We start from the raw sequence: 12,815 nt of genomic DNA on the forward strand, positions 1-12,815 counted from the left end.
CAACCTTATGCCAAATGCAGCTGATCTGCCAAGACAGGTTAGGGGTTTGAACTTCTTCTTCAGCTTCTTCCCTGATGACGCAAGGAATAGAAGATTATGTTCCACCAGATATGGATTAAGAGAAGAGTATAAATCAGACAAGATTTGCTTATGTGGTTTCTTGCAGAATGTAGTTCCCTAACCCTAGTGTCTTTGCCTGTTTGATTAAATTGATGGTATTTAAATTTTAAGGGCTTATCCCTTTCAGACCTGGATCCAGCCAATGAACTAGTTTATAAAGCAATTAACAAAATAACCAAATAACCAAAGGTTGAGGTTAGGGTATAGGGTACAGGGTTACATTTAATAGAGAATCAGTTTCATTCAACTAAAAATCCACAATGGACCAAACAAGTAAAGTGTTACACATATCTTTTTTTATTTCTTTGTAGGTTATAAGATAGAAAGGAATAGACTAGAGAAACTGCTATTATTTTCCATTACTTGCTGTAATCAAACTGTCATATATATATATATATATATATATATATATATATATATATATATATATATATATATATATATATATATTCCAATTCGGAAAGGCTCCCTATTTATGACTATTTTTTAAATGTTATATTTGAGCAAGCAACGCTGCACAGTAGAACAGTGCACCACTCACCACCTCTTGATTGGTTATATAGACATGATTCTTCACACATTTTACAGAGATAATATGTGAAAATAGCTTTTATTTTTTAGAACATTTTGACCTCCACAGTTCCCCTGAATTGAGATGGTCCTTAAGAACATTCGGCTTTGTAAAAACAAAATGCAAGCTGACTATATATGAATTCATGGTCAATTACTTTAGATTTCATATTTTTCTATTGTTCCTCAAATTGTTTCTTAAAAAGAGGCATGTTGGTAAGTGATACCAAGAGTCTAAGGTGTGACTGTTGGGCCACTAAGCCAGAACATTAACACTCTCTGCTTCCTGGATGCCACAGTGAAGACTTAAGGCAGAATGGAAAATTCCTGTATTTGAGGGATGTGTTGTATGTTGTGGAAAGACAACATTGCTCTTTAATCAGACCTATCCTAGACCTATCTTATCTCATTTGTCTTAATATCTTTATATTATATTATCCCTGTTAACTATATGTAAAGCTATTTGAATTGCCACTCTTTGGGATAGATGCCAGACAAATAAACTTACCTTGCCTTATCTAAAGTACAAGGTTGCTAAAATTAAGACCTAAAATATGATGCCTTGCCATGCCTGAGGTGCCCAAACCTTTGCACAGGCCCTATTGATGATTAAGGTCTTTTGTGCTATCAAAAATATTAATTTTATGAATTGCTAAGATTTGCTTCGATGAAAGAAATGGCAAAGAGACTGTTGTTTGTATTGAGTGGCTACCAGCCTTCAACTTGAGCAAACTTTGAACAATAAGCATGCACTGTCTGATAGAGTTACATATCATGTATTAGCAAAACTGTGTACATCTCTGTACATCTGAATTTTAGCCCAACCTTCACTGTTAAATGTTCAGCACTGGAATGGAATGGGTCATTGACGTCTATGCGGTGAGCCGAGAGGGTGAGTGAAGCGCTCTTGGCGGGTTCGGGTCATTGGCTGGGTGTAGACACGGCTGGGAGTGTCACTTCAGGATCACTGGCTCAGGTACTTCCGCAAGGTGTCTCGCTCTCTCTCAGCTTTCTCAAGGACTAACTCTCTCAGAGAGTGTCAGAGAGGAGGAGAGGACAAAACGGCCATTTTTTTAAAAGTGTAAAACTCCTTCGCGGCTCAGGGATGAGTCATCGATTGTGTTCGACTTGCCGGTGGTACGTGAAAGGCATGGAGGGCAGCACAAGTGCAATCTGGGCAGTCCACAATAGTTCACAGGAATGGCAGAGCATTGTCACGAGCTCAAGGCCTCAACCTCACAGAAGCAAATGAAAAAACACGTACTGTACATCTGGGCGGTGGAGGAACACCTGGTGGGGAATATTTGTTTTCGCTTCTAAATGATGCTCCCAAGCAGATGTGTTACTGTCAGTTCTTTTTCATACCCAGACCCACTGTGGCTGGCTACCGATTTCTAGTAGGAGTGCGAGTGGGAGGAAATCGAGAGAGTGAGAGAAACGGGGAGAGAGAGAGATAAAGAGAGAGAGAGAGATAAAGAGAGAGAGGGGTGTTATGATCTGAGCTACAGAGCGGTAGGCTCATTCCTGAGGGTGACGCCTGCACAATGCATCAATGCCAGAGGTCAAAGTGAAGCAGATACACACATACTCGAGTGTGTATCATCTGAAAACTCTCCACTGCCTTGAGTATCATCTGTCAAGCCTTGTGTTTTCCTCTCTCTTTACTCTCTCTCGTGTTTTTCTCTCTTTTTCTGGCAAACAATTCGACTTCCTCTCCACTCGTCCTGATTTTGTAGCAGAGTTGCTGCTTAAAATTGCCTTAAGGATTCATCCTAACAGTCAAGGCCTTTTTATTTCGGCATACAAGCTCAATGAGCTTACAGTGTAAGGATATTACAGTATTATGACATTGAAATGCCATTGAAATGGCAAAAGTCATGGGAAAAGAAACTTAATATCATGTCTCATAGGTTTGCAATGTCTCATCGAATGTGGATGTGATTTCAGATTTCGAGAGTTTTAGAGATTCTTGTCTTGGTCAATGGTCAATTTAAGCCAGAAGCTGCCAGTCACAATCACTACTTCTACACTGTAAGCCCGGATAAGTTGAATTTACTTTAAAAAAAAATTAGGAAACCGGTTGCCTTAAAAAAGTTAAGTAGAGGGGAATGAAAATTTAAGTTAGCATAACTTAGAACATCAAGTTATTACAGCTAAGGAGGAAGTTGATTTAACTTTTTTATTTTTGTTATATTGTAAGACCAGATAAGTTGAATTTACTTAAAAAAAAAATTAGGAAACCAGTTCCCTTAATGAAGTTAAGTAACGGGGAATAAAAACTTGTATTAACATAAATTAAAACATTAAGTTATTACAACTAAAGAGCACCTTGATTTATTTCTAAGGTAGCCCAGGGGGAATCACTACACACTGATGGTGAGTGTCTGTCAGAAACTGTTGGACACACCCAGTATGCAAATAGATTGTGCCAGAAGCCAATGGAAAAGAAGCTGCTAATGGCAACAGACTAAACTCAGTTATTATATAAGTAGGTTCAACTCAAAGATCTGAGTTTGAATTTATGTATTTGCCCACAAATGTTCAACTAACTCAAAATAGTTGAGTATTGTTTAGAAATATCCAATTTTATGTAAAACAGACTTAAATAATTTGAATTCAAATTCAAACTTCTGGGTTTACAGTGTATGACCATGAGGTAACAATTCATAATCAATTCAGTCAATCAATTAGTCAAAAGTATGGACATGCCTTCTCATTTATTGTTTTTCTTTTTGTTTACTAAATTGTAAATTAATACTAAAGTCATCCAGACTATGAAGGAACACACAAGGAATCATTTAGTAATTTGAAAAGGTGTTGCGCAAACCATAAACCTCGCTGTTTCTGAGGCCTGTGCAACAAAGGTAACTCTTGCTCTTCCTTTTCTGGGGTGCTCCTGATGAAAGCCAGTTTTATCATAACGTTTTTGAAGGTCTTTGCGACTGCACTTGAGGAGACTTTCAAAATTCTGGATATTTTGTGTATTGACTGACCTTCATTTCTTAAGGTATTTTTTTCTTTACTAACTTGAGTAGTTCTTGTCATAATATGCATTAGAGCATTACTCTTATAGGGGCTCTCACTTGTTCACTGTGGTGTTGGTTTCAAGCCCCTACCTGGGTGGAGTTTCCATGATCTGCTCATGTCTGTGTTGATTTCCTCCAGGGAATCTGTTTTTCTCCAATAGTCCAAAAACATGAAGATCAGGTTAATTGGTTAATGGTCCAATCCCATTTCACCCCTTGGCCCTACCACTTAGCCCTACCCTTATGTTTTGAGTGTGCACGCCAAGGGGTAGGGGTGTCCCGATTCTTGTTAGGCTGGAGGGGTAGGTTAGGGAAAGGGATTTGGCTGGTTAGCCCTTCAAACAGAGATTTTTCTGAGGCATGCTTCAAACTAAGGGGTATGAGAGTCACTGATAAGATTTTGGAAACAATGAAACCCAAAAATGTAAGTATTTTCCTTGTTAAAAGTGATGATTAGAAATATATTACCAAACTTTAATGTGTTTTATGATCGAATTCTCAGTAGCTATAGCTAGGTAGCTAACTTTTCCGTTCTACCTTAAATAGTGCAACAGAGGGCTGTAACATTTAAGCATTGCAGCATTTAAGGCAGAACAGAAAAATCAAATAAAAAAATTGCTCCCCACCACAGAGGAACTAAGGAATGAACTTTAGCACTCCTGATGACGTATCGTGTGCTTGAAGGGTTGTCCCAATTCCTAGGGTATAGGATAAATAGGGGTAGGGGTAAGTGGTAGGGCCAAGGGGTGAAATGGGATTGGGCCTATATTGTCCTTGTTGTATACCAAAATATAGATTGGCATTCTGATGTGAGTCAATGCCCTAGTGTCTTATATAGTTTTCTAGTAGGGTGTTTGTTTCCTGTTGCGAGTACAGTGCTCGCGATTGGCTGGATGTGTTGGTTGAGTGTTGAATGTAATGTCTAAATGTGGTTGTGTTGATTGTAAAGCATCCTTGAGTTCCTTGAAAGGCACAATATACCCCGTTCATTATAATAGTAATTTTCTACTTTAAACTACTATAACTAACCATAAGAACCGCTATAAGATGGCTATGGTGACTTACTTGCGTGAAGAAGACAGACAAGACAACGAAAGGGAGAGATGTGTCTCAGCCCCATCAGTAGACACTCCCACCCACCCACCTACCTCCACCCCCCACGGCTCTCCATCTCTCACTCGCCATCATTAGAGAAGACAGGTGAGGGACAGATACAAGAAACCTTTTAATAAAACTGTAGCCTTTTAAGAGGGGGCACAATCGATAGAGTGAAGCCGCAAGCAGGAGCCAATCAATGCACCCCTGCACGGCTGCATACACTTTCCCACATTCCCTGTCCCCCTCAATCTCTCTTCTCATCCCCAGGACTCTCCCTCATTCTGTCAATAGAAAGAGAGAGAGAGACAGATAGGAGGACAGAGAGAGATGACCTCTTCTTTAATTTTCCAACTTCTCTAAGTTCTCTGAGTTTCCTGTTTAAATAATCTGCCCAGTCCTGGTTAAAGGGCCGATATCACGTAAACATTGTTACATTTTTACTAAGCCATATTCATATCCATGTTACTGTGATGAAGATTTATGATGAAGTATGTGTATTAATGACATCCCACCTCTCCTGCAACTTGCGGAATTCTCCTTCATTTTATAGATCTTTCATTTTATATATGTCTGGCGTATTCCAACTGTGTACCCCATAAAAAATTGGCAACTTCTTCTTCTATAAGCAGAAAGAAGGCAACAAGTTCTGGATCCCTCCTCCTCTATAACTTCCGTTTCTTTTCACAGATGAAAGTGGCGCTCGCCTCCTCAGAGGAAACTGTCCAGCGCGGTGTGGCGACTGGAACAGTTGGTGGGTTCTGTGTGCGTTCTTCACCCTCGATCTTTTTCGCTCAAGCTAAGAGACATCTCCACCCACGTACGCTTTCGCCTGCGGCTTCACTGCTGAGCAAATGAGCTGTGCTTTCTCTTGTCTTCTTCTCACTCTCTCTCTCTCGCTCACTTTCTCCCTCTTTAATAAGTGCGAATCAACCAGCAAACCACTTTTTCTCCAGCCATGCAGCCTACACTGACAGTCATTAGAGCTAATTTGGGTTTAGATTACATAAAGCAGTCCAGATTGAGCAAAGGTGAAGAGTGTGTTAAAACTTTAAAAAGAGGAAACTCACTTTGACACAAACAAACTGGAAAAAAGAGAAAGCGGTAAAGAATCTTTTAAGGCGGCACTACACCTCACGAATTTTCCTCGCCGTCTTAGTCACAGACAAGAGCTGAGGAATCTTTCTGTCTTTGTCAAAAACACTCAAAACCTCTGTAAACTCCCAAATGTAATGAATTTCATCACCACACCCTGCTTTTTCAACCTACTTGAGAAGACATTTGAACTGATTTAGATTCTAACACCACTCCACCAAAGGTTTTCTAACACATCTAAGGATAGCTACATTCACAAAGCAGTTGAAAGTTGCCCAAATCCAAGCTTTTTTTGGAGTGTGGCAGTGTGAATGAAAAAAAAAACACAACCCTTTTGAAAAAGTTATATATTTAAGCTTTAATACACAAGAGGGAGTGCTATAACGTGTAATATATAGCACGACCTTCGAGTGTATTACTGCGATATTATACCACCATGCCAGTTCATTATCGCTGTTTATTGAAATATTTTGAGATAAAGAGGAGGAAAAAATACGATCTGTTTGCGAGTTAAAACAGTTCCATTGCTGCTCTGTTTTTAGCTGTGCTGTTTGGCTTGTAAGTGCTGCATTGTTGCTAGGTTACCTGTATGTGGTGGAGTAATACACGGAGAGCTTCGCTTACAGTGCATTACCGGCTGATAACGGCACTCATAGAATGCCTCTCAGCCAATCACATTGAAACATATGAGGTATTGTCTAGTGAGTTTAAAGTGTAAAGTGTAAAGTTTGACTTCTCTCCTTTTATATTAATAAATACCTACATTAAAAATAAGGTAACTGTAAGGTAAGGTCTTTACTACATTTCTTAGTACATTACACAAGAAGTAAATGTTTCCTATTGATTCCCCGTATCATTTATTTGCATAATGGGTGTGTCCACACAACCCCTTTACTCACAGTCAGTGTGAAGTCTTGCCATCAGAGCCATCCTCACTTAATAGCAATAATAATAGTAGTTATGTGTTAAAAGTTGTGGGTTAATTGCTTGGTTGCAAAGTTGTAGGCTATAAGAGCAAGTTACTATTATCTTTAGTGATGTCAAACTTGAAACGCGAACTGTCGAACTGAATCGATTCATTTGAATCACGGTGTTCCGAAACACTGTTTCGAAGTCCGTATCAAAAGAGGAAAGCCACGTGACTGTTTCTAAAACGGGTTTCGTTACGTCACGCAGTTTCGAAAGGTTTCAAATCTTTTCGCGCGTTTTAGTCCACGCTTAAGTTCAAGCAGCTGGTCTGAGATCAGAATTCTTGCTCTCATATCTGCCCAGAGAAAAAGACCCTATGGATTACTGGCTCAGACACTCTGCCGTCTTTTCTCATTTGTTTCAATTATAAAAAAAAATATCTCTCAATTCCAGCAACCAGCAGCCCAAGCACTTTGGAACAGATCCTGTTTATTAACAAAAACAACTGATTACTTGTAATGTTTAATAAATAAAGTATTGCACAAGCATTTCCCTACCTTGCAATGTAAAATGAATAATGTCAGCTAAATAAATCCACTGACTGTGTGTCATAATGAAAAATACATCTTAATGACATCATTAAAACAACCCTGTTCTCTGCTAAATGATATGTTTTCATGACTCAAATTTATTTAGGGACACAACATGCTATGGGGGAATATTTATTTAATTTTTCATAAAAAACACATCACTTCTGTTTCTGTTAAGAAAAAGTTGTGGATTTAGGCCCTGGTTGCCCCCTAGATGTCACTATGGCGTGTGATGATTCGAACGTCTCACAAGATAGAATCATTTTCCGAATCAATTGGTTCATTTGATTCGATCTCCCAAAAGCCCCACTTTTGCCATCACTATTTATCTTTGTTGTGAAGTGTGATTTCCTGCTGAATGTTTTTTTGTGCACAAGAGTGACAGGAAGATTTTGTCCATTATTTAAAAACACATATACAAGCTAAATTCACTTTAAAAAAAAAAGTCAGTTGCATTAATTAATTTAATTAATTAGACTAATAATACATAACGGAGCAGGGATGGCTATACAGTCATGGTGAATTAAGCGTAGTGGACACACCCATTATGCAAATAAATGATACCAGGAACAAATAGAAAAAGATGCACTTTTAATGTAATGTACCAAAAAATGTTAAGTAACCTTTACTATTCCAAGTAAACTCTATTTAAATAAAGTGAGTTTATAATGTTACCTCAATTTTTTAAAAGTAAATTTGATTTTTGTGGTGTACCTAAAACTTAACTTGTTAAATTAAAGTAACTATTGCAGAACCGGTCTATTTTACTTGTTTAAGTTTATTGCAATGATTACATTAAGTTATTTTCACTCAACGTATGCATACTGACAGAATACAGAAACTGTTGGACACACCCAGTATGCAAATAGATTGTGCCAGAAGCCAATGGAAAAGAAGCTGTTAATGGCAACAGACTAAACTCAGTTATTATATAAGTTGGTTCAACTCAAAGATCTCAGTTTGAATGTATATATGAGCCCACAAATGTTCAACTAACTCAAAATAGTTGAGTATTATTTAGAAATATCCAATTTTAGGTAAAACAGACTTAAATCATTTGAGTTCAGACAACGTATGAGTTTACAGTGTATATGAAAGTCTCCTAAGTCTCTTATTTCATCCTTCTAGTATAAAAGAGACACAGATTCAAGAGGACGATCCCTCTGCTTAATAAAGAAGCTTTACTCAGGCCCTTGTTTACATGCTAACTCTGTTTTCTGCTTTACTGTCTCATCGCCCTTGTTTAAAATCCTAAAGGATAACCGGTCAGATGTGACCAACAAAGCAGAAAAGCAATAAAAACAAATTTATAGTCACTTCTAAAGATTTAATATGCGAGTGATTTACAGCACTGCAGCTTTAAAATGGTATAGTAAATGTATTTTATTAGCGAGGGCTGTTATTCAAGTCCTTTATGGTTTGTTTATGGTCAGCATCATAATTTAACATCCATTGTAATTTATGCAGTCTTGTAAAAAGCGTGTTTGGTTTTAACTCTACGTTCACAAGAACCTTTCAAGGGCCTGTGTGATGGAAAAGAAAATTGTCTTTGCTTATTTATTTTTATTTTAAAATAGAAATCTCTGATATAATAAATGCTGTTTCGCACGTTTTTACTCTAGAGTTGTGGTACAATTTTCAAATTCAGTAGTTTTTAAAGGAACACTAAACTCCCTAATTTTTGCTGACTCCATCCTCAGCTCAAATTTGAAAATGACAAAGAAATTGGGAGGGGTAGTTTAGGAGGGGCACTGGTTGATGTATGGGTTTAGAGGCAGGGCAGGAGGGAAAGAAACACATCATCAAGGCCCATAGCACAGTTGAACCTGAGAGGGCACTGCAGAGGTGGAGATTACCACAATAAAAGCGTTTTTTAAAGGTTAGAAAATATCAACAAAAATTTAAGCAGGACTGGTGTGTTTTATTACTATTACTTACTTGTGTAAGCATTTTAGTGAGAACCAAGATCAAGCATCACACATCCAGAAGACCTGGGGCCTCATGTACTAAACGTGTGTACGCACAAAAACATTGCGCACGCCATATTTCACGCTCACGGTCAGATGTACTAAATTTGACTTGAATGTGAGAAAGTGCGTTTCCCCACGGCACTTTTGTTTCGGGCGTACGCATGTTTTTTTGTACGTATGTACTTTGTTTTTGTCATTTGGCGGCACTTAGTGGCGATGGATTGAAATTACAACTATTAAGATATCCTTTACGCACACATTGAAGTAATCCATTATTGGGTAAAATAAAGTAAATTAATCAGACAATTTCATTATCTTACTGAAATAATCTTTTAATGTGTTTCCACTTAAAATGCATGAAAGGTTGTGCTGGAGTTGTTGGAGATGGCAGCGTTGGCATTATTGGAAAATATTGCTAATGGCTGAATTCATTGAGAGCGCATTTTCCGTGACCATTATGTTTTTTTGACCCAAGATGATGACTGGCTTATAAGCCGTTTTATTTTGTACTCCGGGGTGGATTTTTACTTTCTGGACCTGGGCTACCCACCTCTGTGTAAGTAACAAGGTTCACAAAGGATCTCCGGTGGATTTCTCATTTTACAGAGACTCTAAGACTAGATCAGCGGTTGAACTGCACTTAGCAGGGCATTACACATGTTGTAAAGTAACATATGGCATTGCAAAGACTGTTGTTATTAGTGTAAAAATGTCTTTATTTTATAACTGGTTTCTGTACTAAAGCAGCATTATACTGGATCATCAGAGCACTTTTTGTTGTAGTTTTTTCCACAAAAAACTAGCTCACACAGCATTCATTCATACTAGAGACCACAACTAGACTTCTAATTTTAAAATTAATTAAATTAATAAAAAAAAACGATGGAATGAGACATTTAATAAGAACATGGGTAACACTTTATAATACTGTTCCATAGTTAATAGGTAACTAAGCAGTAACTAAGCAGTAACTAATTAATAGTGCTGCATTAACACCTAAATATTTTCTATTAACTACCAGGGAGTACTGAGTAATTACTCAGTAGATAGTACTGAACTAATGATTATAGTAGTTTACTATTAACTCCACAATAATTACTGAGACTTACATATCTCCCAGAGAACTACTTACTAATTATGTCTCCTTTATAATAACTATTCATTAATTACTGCTCAAATCAACATTAATTACTGAAAACCCTTACATCCCACCTGGGGAACTATAGATCTAAATCACAATTATTCTATCAGTGGTGATATTAAAGGCATATTTGAGTGACACCATTTGTAGTAGTAGTAGTAACCTTAATTACCTTATTATCATCATTATCTTCCAAATATTAGCAAGTAAAATATAGTATATAGTAAAATACTACAGTGTGTCGTAATCTGCTTAAACCCCATTTTTGAAAGAAAACAAAAACTTTATAACGTAATATTATTACATAGTAGACATTATTTATGTTCTCCAGAAGACTCTAAGACTGACTGTACTCAATTTTGTTTTAATGGTCACTGCTTTAATTTTCAGCACCAACCTTATAAACGTTCATCTTTAGCCTTGCAGTCTCACAGACTATACGTGCGCATTATTAGGGTAATTACGGTAATTCCACAGCGCCGGACCGCTAGCCTCTATCAGTGTGTTTATCTGCTGCTGCTGCAGGTTCTTCTATCAGTGGTGATATTAAAGTCAGTGACACCACTTATCATATATTAACCTTACTTACCTTAGTATGCTCAATATCTTCCAAATGTTAGACACACTGAAATGTGCAGTAGTCTGCTTAACCCCCATTTTTGTAATGTTCTGTCAGTGTGTTACAGGTGTTTATTCTAAACCTGTGCTCTTCTTCAGTCCTCCTGGAGATGTGCTCAGTAGAAGTGATGGCTCACATACAGCTTTACTCTAGGCTGTGTCCTAGATCCTTATTCTGGGGGAAATCATGTTTTAATAAATAAATATTTGTGTTAGATAACGGACTAGGCATCCCTGTGTTCTTCATAGATAATTAATAAGGGGTCCCTGTCTTCTTTTTTCGGGAGTTAACAGCAGCACATGGTAACCCATTACTAATGACTGAGGAGTTACTGTGTTCTTCTTTAGGAGTTACTGCAAATCATACCACAGTATTATAAAGTGAGAAACATGTTAGCTAATTACTAATTACTGAGGAGTTACTGTGTTCTTCTTTAGGAGTTACTGCAAATCATACCACAGTATTATAAAGTGAGAAACATGTTAGCTAATTACTAATTACTGAGGAGTTACTGTGTTCTTCTTTAGGAGTTACTGCAAATCATACCACAGTATTATAAAGTGAGAAACATGTTAGCTAATTACTAATTACTGAGGAGTTACTGTGTTCTTCTTTAGGAGTTACTGCAGATCATGTCACAGTATTATAAAGGGAAATATACATTAATAATGATAATAATAATAATAATAACACACATTTAACCTAGCTAACTAACACACACATTTAAACTAGCTAACACAATTAACCTAGCTAACTAACACACATTTAACCTAGCTAACTAACACACACATTTAAACTAGCTAACACAATTAACCTAGCTAACTAACACACATTTAACCTAGCTAACTAACACACACGCATTTAACTTGCTAACACACATTTAAACTAGCTAACTAACACACACAACCTAGTTAACTTAGCCAGTTAACTAACACACACACATAACCTAGCTAACTTAGCTGGCTAACGCTAACTACACACACAACTTAGCTAGCTAACACACATCCTAAAGCTGTTTAACAACCCACAAAGAGTCCTCATCTGATCCGGGGGTAAAATAAGCTGGAAAAGATCTCAATATCTTGATTACTAGTTTATTTTCAATCAAATACAGAAATATGAAAGCAGCAGAGTTTCTCTTAATCCTCCTCCAGCAACAGCAGCACAGCAGAGAATTTACACGAAGGACCTGGAGAGCTGCGTCCGCTGTGAAATTACCGTAATTACCCTAATAATGCGCAGAAAAATGAATATCTGTGAGACTGCAAAGGCTGAAGATGCACTTTTATAAGGCTGATACCTAGTATTAAAGCAATGATTGTTACATTATTACTGTCTTACAGTCATTCTTAGAGTCTTAGATGCCTTCTGGAGAACTTTCATCAATGTCTTCTGTGCAATAATATTATGTTATAATGTTGTTTTTTTTTCTTCCAAAAATGATTGTTATGCAGAGTAATACACACTGAAGTATTTTACTATATGTTGCTAATATTTGGAAGGAACTGAGGATAATAAGGTAGTTAAGGTTACCACTACTACAAATGGTGTCACTTGCTTAATTCAAATATGCCTTCAATTAATATGCATTTAACTCAAATATGCCTGATTTAGAGTTCCCCAGGTGGGATGTAAGGGTTTTCAGTCATTAATGTTGATTTGAGCAGTAATTAATGAATA

The 12,815-nt window shown here is 37.2% G+C and overlaps 1 protein-coding gene across 1 annotated transcript in view; it reads right to left on the reverse strand.

Annotated features, from left to right (window-relative positions):
• The window catches only part of gbe1a (glucan (1,4-alpha-), branching enzyme 1a), a 209,579-nt gene that overhangs the window by 81,831 nt on the left and 114,933 nt on the right, over positions 1-12,815 (reverse strand). The window lies entirely within an intron of this gene.

This window comes from Astyanax mexicanus, chromosome 20 (genome assembly GCF_023375975.1).
Source record: "Astyanax mexicanus isolate ESR-SI-001 chromosome 20, AstMex3_surface, whole genome shotgun sequence".
In the NCBI taxonomy this organism is placed as follows: Eukaryota; Metazoa; Chordata; class Actinopteri; order Characiformes; family Acestrorhamphidae; genus Astyanax; species Astyanax mexicanus.